The following is a 23,848-nucleotide window of genomic DNA, read 5'->3' as shown; positions in this document are numbered from 1 at the left end:
GAAAAAAGAAAAAAAAAGAAAGAGTGAGAAAATTATGTAAGATAAAGAGAGGGAACAATTTGCGCAGGTAACCGGTTCTTCCGAGTAACAATACACCTTTACATCTATTCTTCCATCATCATTTACTTTCCCTCATCATCATCATCTCTCTCTCTCATTCAGCATTTCTTTCTCCTCCCTTTTTTCTTTCCCTTTTCTCATCAACTACTACTCTCTTTCTCTCTCCCGCTCTTACTCTCCTTCTCACTCGTCTCTTTCATCATCCCGTCAATATTTATTAAATACAAAGCCGGTTACGCAAAAAAAAAATATATTGAGAATTTAATATTAGTCTTTCGTTTTTCTCTTTCTCTCATCATCTTTGTCTCCCTCAGCAACTTTTCTCTCTCCCACTCTCTCTCTCTCTCTCACTCACTTACTCTCTCCTGGTCTCACAGACACAGACATTTTTTTCCAAGCTAAATCCAGTTTCCATTCATGTTCATATGTCTCGAGTAGCCAACGAGTCAACGTTTTTCCTTTCCTTGTATTAATAACATCACCATCAACATTATCATTATTGTTATGTAACAATTTGTTACAACCATAATAATAATAATAACTATCATTATTATCGTTATCAACATCCCAATTATCATCACCCAGTGTCACCAAAGGGTTAAACAACAACATCAACAACAACAAATGATTTATCAAACCTCGTAAAGGATTCAAACACAATAATCAAAATGATGTTCATACAACAAAAACAAACAAACAACAACAACAAATCAATCAAGTTGATCATCAGGAAGCAACAATTGTTTCAATTCATTTATCGTTTGTATATTCAAAACAAACAATTAACGTAAATGATTAATAATAATGATGGTGATCCATTTAATGAGTTATGGGAGTCGATGAAGAGAAGCAAGAAAATGTTTTATATTAATAATAATATGAAACAGTTGGATAACAATCAAGAAGATTAAATTAATTTGTTTTCTAATCAAATATAACAGTAAATGGTTTCATTATTATCCTCATCTCATCGTTAAACAATATTAGTTTGGAAACTTAATAGAGTGAAACTAATAATCACTTCTTGCCTTGTTCCATCATCATCATCACCACCACCACCTCTTTCCTCCACAAACGCCTCCTCTCACTATGATCACTCAGTGTTTCCACTCTCCTCCTCCTCCTCCCACCAACATCATTTTTCATTCAAGTCACTTTTACACCCAATGTCTTTTTTCAAGTTACTCTCTCTCTCTCTCTCCCTCTCTCAATCTTTGTGATAGTATTTTGTTTACTCAATTGCCCAATAGCTGATTAACCTTACACATACTTTGACAATCGGATTAAGGATTGACTTTAAATGACAACAATCTTCTGGTACGTAGTATTTATAAAATGATTATTCTCATCTCTCTTTTTTTTGCTTCGAAAATTGTTTCAAGTTTATCTTGATTTTCTTTTTAATTATCATGGAAAATTTTTATCTCGATGAATTGATATTAAAAAAGGAGAAGAAAAAAAGTTATCAGAGTTGAGCAAAGTTTAGCATTTCAAATGATATTTAAGAAAAACAAAAGTTCTGATTCTCATCATGTTCAATTTTCTCAAGATGATTTGATTCGGTAAAGGGTTAGAAGTTGATATATTATTACAATCAAAGATACAATTGATTACAATTTAACTCAATATAATGTTCATCACATTGGAAACAAATGTGATATCTTTTTACCTTTATCATCATCTTATTATCATCCTCATCATTCAGTCTTTTAGTGTTCATGTCTCTCTCTCTCTCTAAATTGACTATCATCTTATTGCCAGAAAATTTACCTCAAATTGGATCATCTAATTACGATTTTATTAGATTCTCATCTTCCACCACAACCACCATCCCTCTCATTCATTTCAAACTCAATCATCTGAACTCTTATCAACCTCATCATCATCTTGTTGCATTCATCCTTATTATTTACAATAATTTCATCAAATCAGATGCTTTCGCATCTTCTTCTTGTTCCATCATCATCAACCTTATTATGATTATATTGACCATGAAGAAGAAGAAGATGATGATGATGAAGTAAGAGAAACAAAAAGAAATGAGCAAACCTTAGCAAATATTATTAACTCTTGTTCATTATTAAACCATGAGGTTGATCAGCATCATCTTGATCCTAAACCAGATAATCTCCAAGATGAACAAAAAAAAGGCTTCAGGCCTTAACCTGTTTCCATTTCCTTTCCATGTCTATTTACGCCCTTTCCTTTTCATCCATCATCATCATCATCATCATCACAAAAGAGAAACCTTCTGTCTCATTTTGAACAAAACCACATCAAATATGAACCCATGTAACTCACAACCTCACCCAAAAAGCATCATATTTATATTGAAGATGATGATAAGTGTAGGCCATGAAAGAGAGAGAGAGAGAGAGACACTGAATGAACCAGCGACGCCCAAAATTCAGGTAATTTCAGTTCATCATAATGACAATGATGATGATGAAAAACAAAGAGAAAAAATTTTCTCCTCTCTAAATGAACTTTTTATTTACTCTCTCTGATGAGGCGAAAAGGTGATTTTCATTGTTATCATCAATAAACTTGAAACGAATCAAGTTAACCTTGTAAAGGTATATTTTCCTCTCCATCTTCATCTTCGTCATCATTTTATCTCTTTTTTTATATTCTCTCTCTTCGAGTAATAGAAAAAGTTTTTCTCATCACAATGATATGCATTTCAAACAACAATCTCAACATGATATTTAATAAGAAACAATTACAATTCATTCATTACATTTCCATAGCATCGTCTTACCTTAAATGATCATTTTTTATTGTTTCAACATCTTCATCCTATTGTTTTACATACAAACTCAAATTCACCATAAAAGCAAATGCTATAACCATTTGTTTACACTCATCAACATCGTTTACAATCATGATCAACATCTTGTAATAGTTTCTAACCTTGAGCTCAATTACTTATGCTTGATTGTTCAGCGATTTTGTTATTAATATTTTCCTCTAGTTGATTGCATTTTGTTTTTTTCTCATCTGCATCCTCATCCTCATCTTCATGTTCAACTTGTAATTTTGATCCTGTGGTGAAATTATCATCCTCATGCAAAAAGCCGATGAAATAACAATAATAAGATAACATTTCAGTCACATGAAACCATTTCAAATGCTTGAGGCGATGACAATTTGTGGCTTTTAATTAATTGAATAAAGGTAAACCATAATGATGAGTGAGCGATAAGGGAGAAGAAATGTTGGTTAAGCGAGATGAAGAGAGAGAGAGAGAGAGAGAGAGAGAGAGAGAGAGAGAGAGAGATGCAAGATGAAACTATCATGATGGAATCTGAAATAAAAGGTTAATATTCAGGTTACCAATGAATTTTATCTGGTCTCTTGTTTCATCTTCATTCATTTTGATGGTTTTTTCGGTCGATTTTTTCTCTTCTCATCTCTTTCGTTTTTATCTCTTCTTGTCAGACAAAATAATAGACAGAAAAAGAAGAAGAAGAAGATGATGATGACGAGGGATGAAAATGAAGAGAAATACTTTACACAAGAGTAGTTGTTATAAGCTGCATGATGATTAAACATCAATTGATGATCTAACCAGTGAACAACTTTTTCCATCCTCATCTTCCCTCCTTCTTTTTATCATCTTTGTCTTCTCCAGTCATCATCATCATCATCATCGTTTCTCTCTCTCTCTCTCTCTCTCTCTCTCTCTAGAAAAAGTTCAAGTTGTTCAAGAGAGGCAGAAAACTAATCAATGATGATGAAAAAAAAGATGATGGATAAAAACGGATTCCAATTCAATCCCTTACTGATGGTTGGCTCATCAATTGATTGCAATTTAATATAATCTAAAAGAGAGATAATAATTGTCTATTCATTTTCTTACCTTTTCATTTCAAGTGATCACCTTTAGTTATAATCAATAATATTTCAGTGGGTGGGGTAGATTTCCAGGGAAAATCGTTACATCTACTTTTTCATTGATTCCATCACCATCAAACTTCCTCTTATCATCATCATCATCATCATCATTCTTACTCAAGTCTCTCTCTCTCTCTCTCTCTCTCTCTCTCTCTCTCTCTCTCTCTCTGAACTTTCAGAATACTTAAAAATTTACCAAAAGTCACAATGAAAAGTGATAAATGAGCTTTAATGATGAAAATGAAAAATTCTGTGAGTGGTAAATGAATTCAACTGTCAGATAAAAATTTTCTCACAATCAGAGGACTGATTATCTTTCATTTGGGTGTAAAAAATTTATCAACAATCCAGAACTTTTATTTTCACCCAAACATTGAATTAAATTATCAGATAAAACTTGAAATCAACTCTCCAATTGATTGTAAAAACTTTTACCATCATCAATTTAATATCCAAACCGATGATAACCTCTAATTCAATTCTATGGATTGAGATAATTGTTCATTTAATTATTCATTATCATCGTAGTAGTAATGATTGTGTATAGTTTTCATCATGATAGAGATGAAAATTACAAAGTTTCAAAGTCAGGATAGAAACGATTAATCAAATATTACAATGAATAAAAATCAACTGGAATTCATTGAAACAACTTTATCATCAGATTAACATGATAATAAGTTTGATCAATTATCGAGAATTGAACAAGACTGAACTTTTAATCAAGTTTGGAGAAAGTAATAACCAAATTAATATTGAATTTCCAATTGAATCAGAAAAAGTACTTTGATTTATTCTGAAGTTAATTTTTTTCTCTTTCCATTCAGTTCTATTCACTGGTAATCAATGTTCATCATCTTTATCATTTAATCTCAGTATCTTGAGCAAATATCTTTCATCTCTCATGGGATGAATAAAATGTCGCTGAACAATTTGTTATGTCGCTTGAGAGAGAGAGAGAGAGAGAGCAAATCTATGGTTAACACGAAAAGATTTGATCAATCAAAGAGTTTCCTTGTTTCTTTTCATCATTATCATCATGTTTATCCCTCATCTCCTTGTTTCATTTCATTCTCCTCATTTTCATCTTTAATCCTTATTTACCTTTTCATCCTCTATCATTACCGTTGACAGTTTTTTTCTTCACGTGTCCTAGTAAAGGTTAATGTCTCTCCCTCCCATAATAGCAGTCACTATGATTTATTTATCATCTTCATAGCTCTCCTTATAATCATCATCATTTCCTTTTCCTTATCCTTTCAACATTTTTAGCTCCAAATTTAAATTACACATTGTTACCTGGTAGAGAAAACTTTTACACTCACAATCTATTAGTTACCATGATGATGATACATCTTTCCATGAGTTTTTTTTTTACATTCATTTGTCGGGTGAGTTGTACCTTCTTCTAGACAAATTAACCTGATAATCCATTAATCTCCATTGCAATTAACTTTTACTCAATTCCCTGGGCTCATCTTGTTGCTGCTTAATAGTTTACACCGTTCTGCCCATGTATTAATAATTAAAGCAACATATTGAAATTAACATACTACATAGTGTATTACCTTGGTATCTTTTTTTTTATACTTCATCTTTGGTTTCAAAGTGTATATGTATTAGTCCCTAGGTTGAAGTTGATGATGATATTATCATTTGATGTCATGATGAGGATGAAAATAATGATTAGGATGACAAGAAAAGACTGTTGCAATTGTGGGTGTAATGGGAGTTGAGTTGCTTGTTAGGGTGATTATAATGATGATGATGATGATGATGATGATGATTATATTAGTAAGTAAATGTTACTATCATTGACTTTGAAATATCATCATCAAGATTTTAAAGTAAATACTATCAAACTTTTTCAATTGAATTTTCAACTTCAATTTACATGTAACAATTAAGGGATAAGATGGTTACAGGGTATCATTGTATCCTCAGGGTATTAAATTGACTGTCATCATCATCATGTCTATTAAATGATTGCATGTTTTTTGCAACAATTGTAATTGTTATCAAACTCGATCTGTCTATTAAATAAATTTATCTGTGGGTGGAAAAGTTTAGTCGGTAAAGAAAAACATTTACTTATAATGATAAAGTTCTGGTTAATCTCAGAATTTAGAATATAATTATAATGAGAGGAAGAAAATAATGGAATGATAAAAGAGAAAATTTTTTTTTTTCGATCAGAATCTTTTTTTTTCATGCTCAGGTACATGGGAACAAATATAAATGCTGGTGAAATAATTGTCCAGTTTACTTACTGTTGGTCAGTTGAATGTGACCAGATCAATTGAATTTTCATCTTGACAGTAAAATCAATCAAATGAATAACCAAAGTAATTGCAATATCACAATGAGTTACTGATACATGTTCATATCCTCATATGAGCAATAAAAAAAAGTAGCAACAACAAAATAATCTAATATCACCAGGGTAACATGTTATTTCCCCATGTGCTGAATCACCAATGAATGAATTTTGAGAGGAAAAAAATTACAACCAAAAGATGGAGTGAAAAAACTGTTGACCAGAATGAGAAAAGAAAAATAAAAAACAGAGAAGAAAAAAAATTCGTTCAAATGGAATCAGTTATACTGAGAATTCACCTGAATTTATGAATGAGGAAAATGAACATTTGACAGAATTAAGAGTATTAATTGTCAATAGAATTGATGTTTATTAGTTTTGCCTGATTGTTGATTGAATTCGTGTGATGTTAATCATTCAAAAATATTAGAAAGTGAATTGAATACTTTTTTTTCAGCTCATTCTCAGATGATGATGATGATTAACATTGTATTATCATGGTTATCATGTCAATTTCAATTTAGCTTATGAATAGTGAAAATGTATTCAGTAAAATTGAGGGGAAATATTTTCATGAGCTTCAGATTAGAAATTGAAATTCATGTTTATCCATGAATTTTGGGCTTCTCTCTCTCTCTCTCTCTCATTTTTATCCTGAGTCTCTTACATATTATATGTGTCAGAATTGATGAAAAATCATTCAGTGTAATTAGCATGAAAGGCAAATGAAAATGTTTCAACTTTCATGGTACAAAATCACATGGAAAAGTATAACCCATTCATCTTATCATTTGAATAATATCATTCCCAGTGAGTATCATGATGATGACATTATCATATGAATAAATTTTCACCAGAGATGAGATTGAATCTTTTCCACCTTCATCTCCTCCTCTTGATAACAATTGAAAATGAAAAAAAAATAGTTACATTGTCACAAATTCTGTACTTGTAGATAAACATTGAACACCCTGATTTCAGAGCTGAAAGCAAAACTATGACAATACGAATAGTAATAATATAATTGACAACTAATCTAAATTTCTGAAGAATTCCAATAATCAGAACGATGGTGAAAACATTTCATGTGATGCACTGTTATTGGAAATATAATATGAATGAGAAAATTTCAATTTTAACAGAACATAAAAATGAGATTTACTGAATGTGTCTAATTGTGAACAATTTAGCTGAACAATAATTCTGATTGTGAATTGTTATCGAAACTTTATCAACAACTAATTCAGAAGATTCTGTTCATGTCAGATTAAATGATAAGGTTTCATGCTGTGAAAATAATATTACCCATTTGTATGTGTAGCATTGGAATGACCAGTTACTTGACCAGTAGATGAATGTAGCTGACAATCAGCTAATCAACGTAATCATCATAATATATCTGATCATAAATTATTCTTAATCCAAATTAAAGAGAGAGAGAGAGAGAGAGAGAGAGAGAGAGAGAGAGAGAGAGAGAGAGATCTACATGTATATATTTACCTTCATGGGGAATAATTTGGTAACAAGATTGAGGCGAAAAAATTTCTCATGCAAGTTTGATTCCTTTCTGAGATTAGCTTCATTATTCTGGTGACACCGAGAAAAATATCATGAAAAATTATCTCAATTCAATTGTTTTCTCCATGAAAAATGATATTAATTTCAAATCAATTACATCCCCTGACTCTCGATATATTTAACCCATTGAGTTTCTCTCTCTCTCTCTCTCTCACTTGTTATCATGTTCATCAGGGATAAAGATAATTCAGTTTCAGGATTAAAATTCAATATCATCACTATTAATATCTAGAGGAGATTTATGTTGACATGAACTTTGAAAACTCTCGATCTTTTCAAATAGCGTTGAAACATTGATTCTAAATGTATCATGAGTCTCCATGTATTTCCCATGAAGATGATCAATGAAAAAAGTTTGAAATTTTCATGAATCTTTTGCCTTCTTTTCCCTGTTAAAGTTAATCTGATCAGTGGGAGGAAAATAACATACACCGTTAGAAAAGATAATCAAATTAGATCAATACCTAAAGGATAATACTCTGAATCTCAGCTGAATTTTCACTTTCCTTATGATTCATTTTCTCTGAGTTGATTAATTACAACAATGAGGAAAAAATTATTCTACGAGAGAAAAAAAAATTGGTAAAAGAAGAAGAAAAAAGTTCTGATTCTGTATTTCATTAGAACTTTTTTCTCTTCTTCTTGTTCTCATTTTATTGTCATTTTCCTCCATGTATCATGGGTGAAAAAGAGGAGAGAAAAAAATTGTGAATCAATGAAATTGATGAATCAAAAAGGATTGATGAGTTGATGGAAATGCTCAGGTTAAGATACAGGGTTACACCTTTTTGATTATCGAAAGTGATTCATTGTATTCACTAGATGAAGAAAAAAAATATATTCAAATAAGATTGATATGAAATTGAACATGGTGACAATTTCATCTTTCCACCTTTTCTTCATGTAGATGTCAAATTTTGCTAGAATGGAGATGATGAGGTAAAGGAAGAGATGAAGTTGTAATAATCCAATCAAGAAAATGGAATCACAATGAAGATGAAATTTTTACCATGTAAGTTACACACTCACTCACACACATACACAAAGGTAGTGGAGGTTCTGTCGGTGGTGGGAAAACATGTGAGAGAACGTGAAATCATATGAGAGAGAGAGAGAGAGAGTAACAAGGATTCCCTGCAAGGAATTGCTATTAGAAAACGATAATATCAACGCAAAGTTTATTATTATTACAAAGGAAAAAAATATTCTTATTTGGGTGGAATAACATTTTTCTTAGTCAAAGTTTCATTCCCAATGTAACCACAACATTCAGTTGAAGATAAAACCACTGAAAAGCCACTTCCATTTTCCTCCCTCCTCATTTTTCAAGAGCAATAAGTTTATTTAAAATTAACATTTAATTAACTTTTCAAAGGCAACGATAATTAAATTTGAATAACTGTAATTCTGTCTCACCACCAACATCATACGGATTCATGTATTCATTGAATATCAATTGAATTACATGTAACCCATTTTCATTTTTTGTTTCATTTTATTCAGTTAACTTTCAATTCACTTCTATTCATATAATATTCATAATCTTGATCCACTTCTCTCTCTCTCTCTCTCTCTCTCTCTCTCTCTCTGTCAAGAGTTCTCTATATATGAATTCTCCATGAAAAATGATAATGAACTTTTCCCTCGCCCTCCTGGTAACAATTACAATTAACTAAGTTAGTTAATCAGTGAACCTCATAAACTGATTCATCATTACTCTTGATAATCATTTACCATCTTAGATGATTATCATCATTAACCACCTCTTAACCAATTGTATTATATAGTTGATAATCATGAAGATAATCATCATCTTCATCTAATTGTTATCATTAGTATTTACAATAAGAATAGAGATTCTGTTAATCAGTTGCGAATGTAAAAAAAAAGTTTTCATGAAAAATTTTCTATTCACAATTGAATTGAACAATTATAATAGTAATAAACTATTATCATCAATTATTATATCATATTATTGAAATTTTCCTTATATACTCAGTACATGATGAAAAGATACATGTTGAAGACAAGAGAAAGAGATGAAAAAATGTTCAGATGAGAGTAAAAGCTTACTAAATGAATGAAATGATTTCCAGCATCATTAACATGCTCATTATCATCACCATGAAGAGCAAACAAAACTTGATAATGATGATGTTGAAAGGAGAAATGAGAGAGAGAGAGAGAGAGAGAGAGAGAGAGAGAGAGAGAGAGAGAGAGAGAGTTTGAATATCATCTAGTTTATGTAAATAATAACACTGGAGTTAAAACCCACCACCATCATGATCCACCCACCATAGAAACAAGGAGAGATCAGCTTTTTGTCTGTTTAATTGTGAACAATTTAATTTAATTGCCATTAGTTTATTTCAAATCTCAGGATAGTATTATAACTAAGTTACCATTTAGAAAAGTGTGATAATATGAACCAAAGAGAGAAACTTTAAAGGATGAGAAAAATGATGATGATGATGAGGAAGAGGAAATCAAAGAAAGTAAAAAAGTTGTGATTAAAATCATATATTATCATTGGTGAGAGCAAAAAAGTGATAACACTAAAATCCAATAATTATTGGAGTTGAGAGAAAGAGAAATGATTTCCTCAACTAGAACTTTATCAACTATTCTGATGAGTTCTGATGATAGGAGATTCAACCCTCTTCCAATATAATCAGTGATTGATTAACTTTAATTTGACTATTATGCTGATTATCATGATGACTTGAAAGGAGGGATGATAAAGGGAAAATCTAATCTAGTAATTATTTCATCAACATAATTAATCTCTTGCTCATCATCTTTTCAAAATTTTAATGTGAATTTTTATACTTTTGGAACTTTTTTTCACCATAATTTTCATCATCACCTTCATGATATTGCTCTTGATTTAATCTTCAACTTTTTTCCTAAAATATGAATACTTTTCTTCATCTACATTGTAACAATTAGATGTTCATCCTCATCATATTCAAAATGTTCATGTCATGGTGAAAATGAGATTGAATTGAAATGAATGAAATTAGACAACAGGGAGTTGAACATTTGAATTGTTGATTATTATCATGATGACGATGATGGAGATGAGGATGAACAATCTGGACACAATGAAATGATGATGATGATGATAAAATGATAACAAATTTTAAACATGATTATTATCAATTAAATCACATGAGAATTAACCAGAAATTTTAATGTTTAAACTTTTGTTTTATTGTTGAATTGGTAAATCATGTTTTATCAATTTAGTTACGATTACTTTTTGAAAATTGAACTGAATTAATTTGTAATTAATTTACAAATGAACTTTTTTTTTCTTCACCCTTTTAACTTTCTAATTCATTTGTTTTCCATCATGAATGATTATTTTAATTCAACTATTCCGTTGAAAAATTTGCTCGATTGTTATTATTTATTTGTCTCTCTCTCTCTCACTCTTTATGCAAACTAATTGTGATCACTATTTCATGATAATCGAGTTTAAATTTATCTCTTTTCCTCTGTGATTACGTGCAATTTAAATTCAACTTCATCGAGTTTACATTGAAGTTCTAACCTCTTTTTTATTTTCTATTTTGCTCTTTTTTCCTCAATTTCCATGATGGAAGAAAATTATTTATTATTCATTTTTGTCTTTGAGAAGAAGAAAAGAAAATCATCATGAAAATCATTCCAACGTCTGAATATTTGCTTTTATCAAGATAAAGAAATGATCAGAAGGAGCAAAAAAAAATATTCCATGATAACTGTCATCTTATATTATCATCATGATATGTTCAGGATATAAATTCATATCACTAAATATGCTCAAAGTGAGTGAGAGGAAATATTAAACTCTCTCTCTCTCACTGAACTTTTCTTTGCTTCCATGAGATGACAATGTGGGAAATGGTAGTAAATGTTTCAATGAAATGATACACATACGATGAGTATCATGGTTATAACACTGAGTATATCCTGGAACTGGGAATGATTATCGTGAATAGATAAATAATATTTTCTGTCCTTCGAACTTTTTTTATTTCGTTTTCTTCATCTTTTCTATTATCATTTCCTTACACAATAAGTATTGAGTTAATATCATGATGATGATAAGATATAATGAGTAATTCATATGCAAACAATAACATCATTCTATTCAATGATGAAATTATTCAAAAGAATGAAAGGAAAAAGAAAAAGTTCTTATCATGTTTCAGAAAGAAATTTTTTATATATTCTATTCCCAGACTATGATGAAATACTGTTGACATTTTGTTTTGCTTTTTTCCATTTTTTTTTTGTCAGAATAAAACAGAATAAATAAAAAGAATTATAAAAACAACAAAAATTCAGTTCACTTATTGAATATTCAATCAATTCTGATTGTTGTGAGTAACAAGAATATCTCACAATCAGTTTATGGATTATCGGATTGATTGTTTTTTTCCCCATTTTGATGAGTTTAACTCAGTGAACAAGATTAAAGGTTAAATCTCATAGAGATTTTACTTTTTTTTATCACCGGTGGTAATTATTATTATTGTGGCTGATTAACACGCAACAATCAAATTTATAAATAATAATATAAATTATGTTTCATGTTTAATGTTTATTATTAATATTTTGGTACCCAAAATTCATGATTATTAATCTGTATCAATGTAACTGAAATGTGAACATTTATCTCTTATAGTTATTGGAGTAAAATTATGAATTAATTTGAGTTTCTCTGAATTCATTGAGCTTTTTTTTTCTTGCTTATTTATCATCAACAGAATATGAGAATCTGAGTTAACTGAATCGATTCATTATATCATGCCGAGTGTTTTGGTCACCATGAAATGAGACACACAACTTTATTTTCAGATTAATTCAATGATTTAGATGATATTTTAGTCTAATTTATTCAGCATCTTCTAAGAATATTGTTGTTCGTGTTCAGTTTAAATCAATATTTGCAAAATTTGTATAAATATATGAGAGTTATGATAAAATCAGACATGGAAACTGGTAAAGTCGAACATTAGAAAAGAGAGAAACGGATAAATGTCGAAAGAGAAAAAAGAAAGGAAGATGATAAGTGAGAGGAGAAAAAGACAGAGAATTAGACAGGGAATGAAATGATAAGGAAGATAATGGAAGATGAGAGCATGCTCAATATTCAGGATTCTTATTTTGTTAACAGTTCGAATCCAGTATTTGCGTCTCACCTTTACACCGAGTAACATCGTCTTTTTTTCTGAACAATGTGATATATTCAATGATCTTCAATCAATTTCATCGAATTAAATTTTCATACATCATGAACTTATTCTGAGAGAAAATCAAAAACTCGAATATGAACTGATAAACTTTCAGTGTGTTACTTTTGCTCCATCGTTTTGATGAACAATTTTGTACTATGGACAATAAGATGATGAAGAAAAAAAAACAAATTCGAAACAAGAAAATTTAATTTTCTTTCTTTTCTCTCTCTCTCTCTTTTTCTTTCTCTTTCACTCTTCGTCAACTGCATCAACCATCATCCACACCGTCAGTCAACTCATGAAGAAAGTACAAAGTGGACTTTACATATTGACTATTCAAGGATCATGATGAAGACATAAAAGGTAAAAACTTCCAAGAGAATGACAATTTTTATCCAATTTAAATTTCCATTTCCTTATCCTCTCCATTATTATCTCCGCATCAATTGTCTTTTTCCTCTTTATTATCATCCTTTTAACCTCCACATCATCTAATCTGAATAATTGAATGAAATTACTCGTGAGAGAGAGAGAGAGAGAGAGAGAGAGAGAGAGAGAGATTCTGAATCTATCTGAATACCTCGTAATTCAAGAGATAATTAAAAGTAAATATTCAATTATTTTCAAAACTTTTTCTTTAACTTTATCGTTTAGAACTTTTCTCTTTCGAAAAACAAAAAGAAAAAGATTCACCATTAAGTTGATTATTTGAATACACAAACTAATTATTATTATAATCAAATTTCATTAGATTATCATGAAATTAGTTTGATTAATTTTCTAATGAAATTCAAAGTTCATTTTTCTTCAGTATACTAATTATTAGTAAGATTTATTATTTTCATCATGTTTTCCACATTCTCATTCTGGTTCTGAGTTTTTCTTTTACAATTACATGAATTCATTTATCTTCACTATTATTGATTGGCTCCAATTTTAGCATCCATCATGTTCCTATCATGATTCATATTCTTGTTCAGTTTCCACTCTTACCTGCTTTCTCTCTCTCCCTTTTATCGTCTAGAATAAAATGTCTCATGCATGAGACATTCTGAGAAAGTAAAAATATTTTCTCAGAACTTTTTTTCTTTTTATTCACTCCCAAGGCATGGCTGCGAATCTGATTTTAGGTCTTGATTTTTCCATGAGATAAAGATAAGAATTAAATAAGATACAGTTTCTTTCACTAATTATGTAAATTTGTTTTCACGCTGAAATTAATTCAGATCACAGTTTAAATGAATTTCCGATCTTCAAGATGATAATGATGATATCTGATACATCTAACTAGTGAATGAGATTGAAAAAGTTCTGGTCAAAGGGCAATGTCAAATTACTCAGTCAACTTTTCGATTCTTATTAATCTTTGTAAATAAAATTTCAAATTATCTCAATTCTCATGATAACTCCCACTGGATTTGATTGGCAAGTTGTCCCTCATCCTTTATCATCCTCATTATCTTGTTACAATATTGTAACAAGATATAAGATGTAACGTTACATCTTATACTCTATTGAAGGGGAAAAAGGATGATAAATAAGTGAGAGAGAGATTCGAGTGGCAAAAATGCTGAGGTTAACAGTAAAGTTAAGAAGGAATTGAATGGTCATAAGAAGACAAAAAAGAGCGAGAGAAAGGATAGAGATGAGAAGATAAATAAGAAGATAGTTAGATGAATGTGAAGTAAAATAGTCAATGAAACGAGTGAAGAAAAGATAAATTTCTATCGAAGTTGAACATTCTTATTTTCTATTCTTATTGAGACACTTTCTCTCTCTCTCTCTCTCTCTCTCTCTCGTTCTGTTTCGTTCTCTCACACATCCCTTGTCATCATCTTCTTCCTCAAAGATTGGTTTCTTTTTTGTTTCTTGCCTGAAAAAAGTAGGAGGATGATAAGGTTGTGATATCACAGACAATAACCAGGAATAGATAGACACATTGAGTTGCTAGTTGAGGAAGACAAAAAAAAAGGATGAAGAAGATAAGGAAAGATGAAGATTAGAAGATGATGATGAGGAAGAAACAGTAAAGATTATAAAAGATAGACAGTGAAAAAGACAGATGATAGATACTGGTGAGAATCAGAGGAGAATGAAAAGTAATGGAACAGAATTTTGGTTTACAGAGGAGAAGAAAAAAGAAAGAGAAAAGACAGAAAACTCTGAAGAAGATGATGAGGATGAAGTATTCATCCCAGAAATAATATCGATCCAAGAACAAAGTTTCAAATCAATCGAGACAAGACATACCTTATTCCTCTCTCTCTCTCTCTCTCTCTCTCTGACTCCCACCCCTCCAATGTTCACCTCCCATTCCCACTCCCTTCAGACACTGTTATTCACAAATAATACAAAACTAATATCATATTTAAATAATATAATATACATTAAATAATAATAATGGACTTGAATGATTGTATTCAATTTGGATGAAGTTTTTTTTTCTTCTTCCCAGTTCTCATGAAAAACATGACAATCAATCAATACCCAAACATTTCCAATGGATAAATACACTGATATGTTTATATTCATGGGTATTGTGTATTATTAATTGAGCTTATCATCAAATTGATGCTGAGGATTATTTTCTTTGGTTCTGAAAAGTTTCAGTTGAAAATCATGATCATGATTTGTGAATATCTGTGGGGATATGTGTATATGTGTGTCAGTTGATTACATTTTGATTAGTTACTTTTATTTTGTGTTATATATAAATAATATGATTAAACCACAACTTGGGAACTGAATCAATTATCAGGCTGATGATTAAATCAGGAAGGAAAAAGATAATTAAATTGTTTCCACTTGGAAATGTTTTCCAAGTTTTTTTAGTACGTTGGAGATAAAGAGAGAAAAAAATTATTGTTACCAAAATTCAGACTGAATTTAGGAATTAAATTAATCTTTAAGTTTAATTATTATCTTGATATTCATTGTGAATAACAATTAGTTAATAATTGTGGTGAAAGAGAGAGAGAGAAACAATTAACATCTTAAATTATTGTTCAACTGTAAAGTAATCAAAGTAAATCAATTGAATTATAAGTTGTGAATGAAATGAATATTAAATGAAACAATTACTTTTAGATTGTTATTATCATGATCCATATTCAATCGTAACCATGAACATTATTGATTGTTGATATTTTTGTTTCTTCCTCTCCCTCTGATCCCATTTCGATACAAATCACTTAACATATACACTGAATCAATGGACAGTCCAATATTACCTTTACATAGGAAGCTTGACCTTAACAAGAAAGTGACCTTAGGTTTGATTATTTGAAACAAGAAATAAGGTAAAAAAGTTTTTACCTTGAAAGTTACAGTTACGGTTCCAGGTAAACTCAATAAAATCATGATAATAATATTGTCAGAGGAAGAGATAAGTTATTAGCAACAGAGTGAGAGAGAGAGAGAGAGAGGACTGGGAGTGGACAGGGGTGGATGAGAATACATTTCGAGTAAATTGTTTCATATCGATTACTCAGCTATTCTTACACCAGAAAAACATTGATAACCATTTTCATGGCCTGAAAACCACTGAGAGTAAAGAGAGAGAGAGGAAAATATTATATTTATAATGGAATCAATTTGATAAGAAATAGAGAGGAAAATGTTTCCGTAATAATAATATGATAAAGTTCATGGTATATAATAAATATGTGGTGGGTGGTGGATAAGCAGGGAGAGGGAATGAGGAGGGAGAAGGAGAGTTGGTTTGTCTATGGAAGAGGCAAAATGTATTCCATTGTCTTCATCTCATTCTCACTCTATGAGATTTTTTTCTCGCTTTAATAACTTGTCGTAACTTGATTTTCATCATCAGCATTTATATAATTCTTAACATCGTCATTGTTATTTCATTATTACATGTGATGAGTTTCCATGGTTACCATGAAGATGAGAGAGACTTTTTTTTTCATTTTTCTCATTCTTTTTCTTGTTTAATAATTTTCATCTCGACTTACATACTACATGAGATGATGATGATGCTGAAACTATTTCCATGTTTCAATTCATTCTTGTTCATATAAACATGCGACCTATTCATGAGAGATGGAACTGATTGATTTGGAATTCTCTTTCTTTCTACTTTTCTCTCTCTACTACTTATTCTTTGGAAAATGACCAGTGGTCATTCTCCATGTGAATTGTTTCTCTGTTATTTTTTTTTTGCTTTCTCTTTTCTTTTTCCATGGTTATTGGTCAAAAATTGGTCACAATTCCCTAGTTGAGTTTCATGTTCACATGGTGAACCATGTATAACATTCAACGATTGATTGAATTTATGTTTCAATTTCTGATAATCTTACCTGAACTTTTTTACACGATAAAAAATCTTTATTATTTATAAAATTTCATCAATTCTTTTCATCATCAACAAGCGGGAAAAAACTTTCTTACGAAAGTTTTTTTAAGGTTGTTTGTCAGACCCGTGTTTGTTGAAATGGGAATCGTTTTTTAATCGAAAAATTCAAAACTAAATTTCATTTTCTTTCTCACTACTCACTTTTTCTCTTTCTTTCTCTCTCTCTCGTCCCATTCTCTCTCATCTCTTCCTTTTTCTTTTTCTTTCTTTCTCTTTCTTTTTCATCTCTTTCTCTTTTTCTCGTCTCTTTTTAGTCTCTTTCTCTTTTTCTCTTTCTTTTTCATCTCTTTCTCTTTTTCTCGTCTCTTTTTAGTCTCTTTCTCTTTTTCTCTTTCTTTTTCATCTCTTTCTCATCTCTTTCTCGTCTCTTTCTCGTCTCTTTCTCGTCTTTTTTTCTCTTTTTCTCTTTCTTTCTCATCTCTTTCTCTTTTTCATCTCTTTCTCTTTTTCTCTTTCTTTCTCTTTCTTTTTGAAATACGCGCTGTAAAAAAGCTTAACTGCGCATGCGTACAGCAAAATCTTCGAGTCAGAATTTCTCATGAACGGCTACTCAGATTTTGTTCGTACTATTTTTCCGTTTTGTAGGATTTTCGGCTGAATTTTTTGATACCTTAACCTTTCATAGAATCCTTGTAGCTTGAGCGTAATCTTTACCCAAAATTTCGACAAATCTTATTCAAGAATGTAGATTGATTATTTCACTGATTATCATCTGTTGCTTATTGATTACAGATTAGTTACTCGTTTCATGAGTTTACTTATAATTTTATCTCAACCATGAAGTTCAGTATAGCAAAAGGTTCAATTTCACTAATCTCCGACCATTGGAATAAAATTTAAAAGGTAAAATAAGAAACATATTATCATTTCTGACCATTTCTTTGTTCAGCATCTGAATTAAAGTGGAAATAAATTTAATGTGTAACCATGATGATGATTTCATGATGGTCTTTAAACAATATTCAATGAACGTAAACCTGATCTAAGAGTAAATAGTTTCAAGTCTCAACTCGATTAACATGATGATAATAGGGAAGATTGGAAAGTCTAAAGTATCAGAATGGAAGGTCGAGTAAAAGAAATATATATAAAAAAAAGTTACATTCTAAATGGAATGAGAAAAGTAACCATACCGATAGAAGATATTACGAGTAATTTCATGGAGAAAACTGAATTGACACGGAATATACACTCAGGGAGGGAGAAAATTCTGCAATTCTATCTCAAAAGATAAGAGTGAGAAGATGAAAAAAGTAAGTAGAATGTAAACTTTTCTCTTCATCATATTATCATCATTATCTTTTCCTCTTTTTATATCTTCTTTGAATCATCTTTTTTTCTTCCATTTGATTTCATCTTGTTGTTCAGAAGCGAAGGAAGAAAAAAATATAGTGGGTTACCCTGAATTCATCATGAAATTTCTTGTCTCTCTCTCTCTCTCTTGTTTTCTCTTCATTTCTTCATTTCTACTCTGATAATACCGTTGTTTCATCTTCATGGAGCAAAAAGATGTTCATCTTCCTTTATATTGTTCCTTCGTCTGATTCTTGATTTTTTTTCTTCTGCACCATCAACATCATGGCTTCCCTCTTGTTGTTGTTGTTCTGCTGTTCTTGAACTCTCCCTGTCTCTGTGTGTTTATCACCCTTGACTGAGCCCTGAAGCTTATCTGAACCATGAGACAGAAAAAAAAAAGATCTCAACAAAACTGGACAAACAATTCTCTTGAGGACTTTTGATATACCAATATTGGTTGGGAACAACACATTTATTATTGCTTCTCAATTGTTTACTCATCATGCTCATCATCATCATCTTCATCATCTTCAACTTTACTTCCGCATCCATTTCTTCATTTTTGTTTTCTGTATAAATATACACAGAAAAAAAGGAGAAAAAAGTTGTTCAATTCTCATTGGAAATATTAATAGAATCACCTTATCAACAAGCTCTCTCCGCCCATTTCCTCACTCTCTCAATATTTTCTACTCATGATATTGAATTGAATTCTTGTTTGAATCTTTCTTTCGAGAAAGAATCAATTGCATTAATGCAATTGACATTATTTTCTGAAAGGTAAAATTTTGAAAAATGATTCATCTTCATTAGACCAGAAATTTTTCACTTTCTCTCTCTCTCTCTCTCTCTCTCTCTCTCTCTCTCTCTCTTTCATCGTCATCAGCTGATTTCTAATCTTCATTTATGTTCATCATGATGACGATCAAAATTCAATCACATGAAATAGATTTTTTTTCGTTCACGCTGAACTTTCAAAGAAATATTCTTTCCCTTCCCTTGATAGTTATTGATTTTTTTCTATCTCTCTCTCTCTCTTACCGTTACAATCAACATATACGATTCATCACCTGAATGTTGTTTACTATTTGGTGATGATAAAGTTGATAGTGACGAAATAACAATAAATATCATGAAGGATATTAAAAAATTTTATAAAATAAAAGCGTAAAAGATGATGAAAAAATAAAGAGACTGGACATAGATGGACATTGAATTTTATCCTTGCCTCGTGTTTCCTTGTTATAAACTAAATGGATGAAGATGACAGGAAGAGAGAGAGAGAGAGAAAGAGAGAGAGAAATGATGATGCTTTTGTTATGCTCTAATTTAGATTGGAATTTCAATTCATCACAAAAAGCAATTCATTTAAACAGAGACTGGGAGAGATAGAGATAGAGAGAGAGAGAGAGAGAGAGAGAGAGAGAGAGAGAGAGAATAGAAGTGTAAATAGCATGATCATGGAAACATGAAGATGATGAGGATGATGAAGACAAAAGAGTCACATTAAAAAGTGATGAAAGGAAGATAACGATGAAAACAAAGAGAGGAAGAGGAAGGAGATTGAGTTTAGAGGTGGATTCGAAGGTACAATTTTATATATTATACACGAAAAAAGGGTTCGTAAGATAATTGGAAAGGTTCAATTTAACTCGTAAGCTAATGAGTGTAAATAACATGAATCTCTTGTTTCACATTTTCCACCATCATGATGATAATAATAACATTGCAATTAACTGAGTTCTTTATTGCAATTTATTAGGGTCTAGTTAAAAAGTACAGTTAGTTGGTAAAATATATTATATAATAGCATAATACATCAAAGACATGATTCATTTGAAATTGCAATAGATATAAATTATTACATGGACCATGAAACATTTGCAAAGACTCATTGATACTCAGCAATTGAAACAAACTGTTGCTAACATAAGGATTACAAATCCAATGGTAATAAACGCACATAGACATTCATATATATATATAAATATCTTTACCAGGTTCATCATCATGAATTAAGATATTACATGGGAGAGAGATAAAGACATTGAGATATTATTAGCTTTTTATATGGAAGTGAAAATATTAAGTGTTTTTCCTGCTTTCGAATTGGAAAAAAAACTTTTCCTCATTCCAACTTGTTTCGTTGTCTTGTTTAACTAATATTACTTTTACTATTCGAAAGCTATTACTTTATTTTTATATGGTTGGTACACAATTACCATTGGAAATAATAATAATCATGATAACCTACATGATAGATATAAAAAAGGATGAGGAGTTGAAGCAATTTCAATGGGGATTGAATGAAATGTTCATGAAGGTAAAAAGGTTAAAATAATGATACTTTTATTTTCATGTTATACTCTCTCTCTCTCTCTCTCTCTCTCTCTCTCTCTCTCACTCACTCTGTTTATTTGTTGTTTTTCATCATCACCATCATGATACTTAGAATGATGAAGATGATCATGATGATACATCATCTTGGATGACTGGAAACTCTGTTGAGTTTCTTGTTGCTCTTTCTTTTTTTATATATATTTTTTTCATGGAAGATGAAGAAGACATATTATATTATCATCATGATATTGGAAAGAGAAAAATATTTTATGGCTCTCAGAGGATTTGAGCTCTTTCTTATTCTCTCTTTCTCTCTCTCTCTTTCTTTCTTTCTCCTCCTTATCATCATGGTTCTCACCATTCTGGTAAATTGTTATATCATGGATATTAAATAAAGTACAGAGAACGAGAGACATGGAGGATATTCATACACATGGTGAAGACTTCGGAACCTGTGATACGTGAGTTGTACACATTTCAGGTTCAGGGGGGAATTCATGAAACATGAAATTCATCATGAGATGCAACAGGATGAAGCGAGAGAGGAGGAAAGCCAAGTTACTCAGATGAAATTGGAAAAGGGTGATAATTTAGATGGAGAAATGGTTGAGGTGAGTTTGTTGGAAAATTGCTATTGAAAGACTGTGGTGAATTATGAGATGACCTTAGAGAAGAAGTTGAAGAAAATAAAATGAACCTGAAAATACACATATAAACCCACAAGAACTTTCTGAGCAGGATGATAAAAGTTCTGTCCTTTTATTGAATTTTCTTAGAGTTAATGATATATAATATTAATGACGATAGTTAATGATGACTAATTAAAGGTTGTAAATTGGATAATGGCTCTCACCCAATTCTGTGTATATACTCACACATATATAAAAAAATCCAAAGTTTCCTTGGTAACTTAAGTAATCAGTTATCATGACGATAACATGAAAAACTATTGAATTAATTATCATGATCTTTTCTTATTTTAACTGCTTACATTTCATTAGTTTCCATGTAATTTTTGAATCTTGCTCATGATTTCTTGAACAATCTGATTGTTTACTTAGTCAGTTGATCCAATTCAAATTGAAACACAGAGAGAAAAGCAAAATTCAGGTTATCAAAATATCAGAGTTTTGAGAGAAAATATTTTCTCATGATGAAAAAAAGTTCAACTATCATGACAAAGCTCAGAATTGATCCCATATTGAGTTTGCTATTCAAATGTTTCCATTATCATGATGATTACTTTTGATTGTATTTCCATAGCCAAAGAAAACATAGTTTATTTATTAGCAAATAAACATGAAAAGTTTTGAATAAAGGCTCATGTATCATGATAATCATGAGTTTTTCCATCTTTCAAAGTTTTATCAGGAAAAATTATATTACATTAGGGATAAGATAATATATTGTTCCAATAAATAAATCCAACGATAATTTTTGATTAGCTTCTCATCCCTTTAAGCATTTTTGGGTTGCAGATAAAAAGTTCTGATTTCGATTGGTTCAGATTCTCAAATTCTCATGATGGAAAACAAATTTCTCCAGAATTTTCTTTCCATGTTTAGATTTTATCTTCAGAGTTTCTGAGGTTATCAATGAATCTCATTTATCGGATTGACAGTTGGAATTAAATTGAAATGATAATTGATGGCTGATGGATTAGAGGATAGAACTTTTTTTCTTTTCTTTTTCTCTCTCAATTTTATCTGATTAGTTCGCAATTTAATTGTGTATCTCTCCTCCTCTCTCTCTCTCTCTCTTTCTCTCTCTCTCTCTAAATCCATGGATATTAATCACCTAATCCCAAGAATAGATTCAATTGCAACGGGGGGTAAGCTGGTATACTTGAATTTCTTGGCAAAAGTTCACACTTACACCCAATTTATATCATGAACAATTAATGTTAATCATAAATTAGATTCATTGAGAACAAGATAAACATGAAACTCTGAACGATTGAACATAAATATCAAATAACTAATTATTCAAAACAAGCAATCAACAAACGATTCAATGGAAACACTTATCACCAAGTGGATAAAATATAATAATTTTCATAGAAAAAGTGAAATTAATCCATTTGATTAACATGGAAGGGAATTATTAATAATAATCTCAGGGAGTTAAGACAAAATTTCCCCATTCACTTGGTATTATGTTAGTTAATCTTGAATTGAAATCGTGACATGATTATCATTAAAATTTCTTCAACAATAATAATCAAATGAAAATTCAACAGTTTTAATTGTAAATCGATAGCTAATCAAACTAAGATAACATGTTGATCCCCTAGTTAATTGTTACCGTTAATGGTCAAGCATCTATTAGATCACAATTGTTGATTGATTGAATTTCATAATAAGTTGTTATTATTATTACTTTTTTTCACTTTCATCATCCAACTCATGATGAAGACAAAAAATTCTGTCAGAACTCTGAGAATATTTTCTCCTCTATCTAAACCATGAGTATCATTATTTTCATGATGAAATGAAAATGATAAATGTGAAGGTGAGAAAATTTTTCCTCTTCCTTTTTGGTTAATATATTTTTCCTATTATAATGGTTATCATGAAATTTGATTCCATTATCATCAACATTATCTTCATATTCATCATCTTTATCACCATGATGTTGATCATCATCATGAACACAATTGAATCCAGTTAATTGTGTTTTCCTTTTCCAAAAGTAAAACGATTCACGTTTTTTTTTGTAAATTACTTTTTTCCCGCGCCAAGTGTGGATATTGATTAAATC

The 23,848-nt window shown here is 30.4% G+C and overlaps 1 long non-coding RNA gene across 2 annotated transcripts in view; it reads left to right on the top strand.

Moving 5' to 3' along the window:
• Positions 1-238: 238 nt before the first annotated feature.
• The window catches only part of LOC128388666 (uncharacterized), a 48,493-nt gene continuing 24,883 nt past the window's right edge, over positions 239-23,848 (top strand). The window contains exons 1-2 of one of the 2 annotated variants that reach the window (XR_008325319.1): positions 239-1,377; positions 13,372-13,443. This is a non-coding gene — a long non-coding RNA (uncharacterized LOC128388666). The remainder of the gene's footprint in view (positions 1,378-13,371; positions 13,444-23,848) is intronic. The other variant, XR_008325318.1, reaches the window with a different exon arrangement.

Source organism: Panonychus citri, unplaced genomic scaffold (assembly GCF_014898815.1).
Source record: "Panonychus citri isolate SS breed McGregor unplaced genomic scaffold, ASM1489881v1 Contig00101, whole genome shotgun sequence".
NCBI classification, from domain to species: Eukaryota; Metazoa; Arthropoda; class Arachnida; order Trombidiformes; family Tetranychidae; genus Panonychus; species Panonychus citri.
Note: the sequence above shows the minus strand (reverse complement) of the source record. Positions and strands in the feature narration are given on the sequence as shown.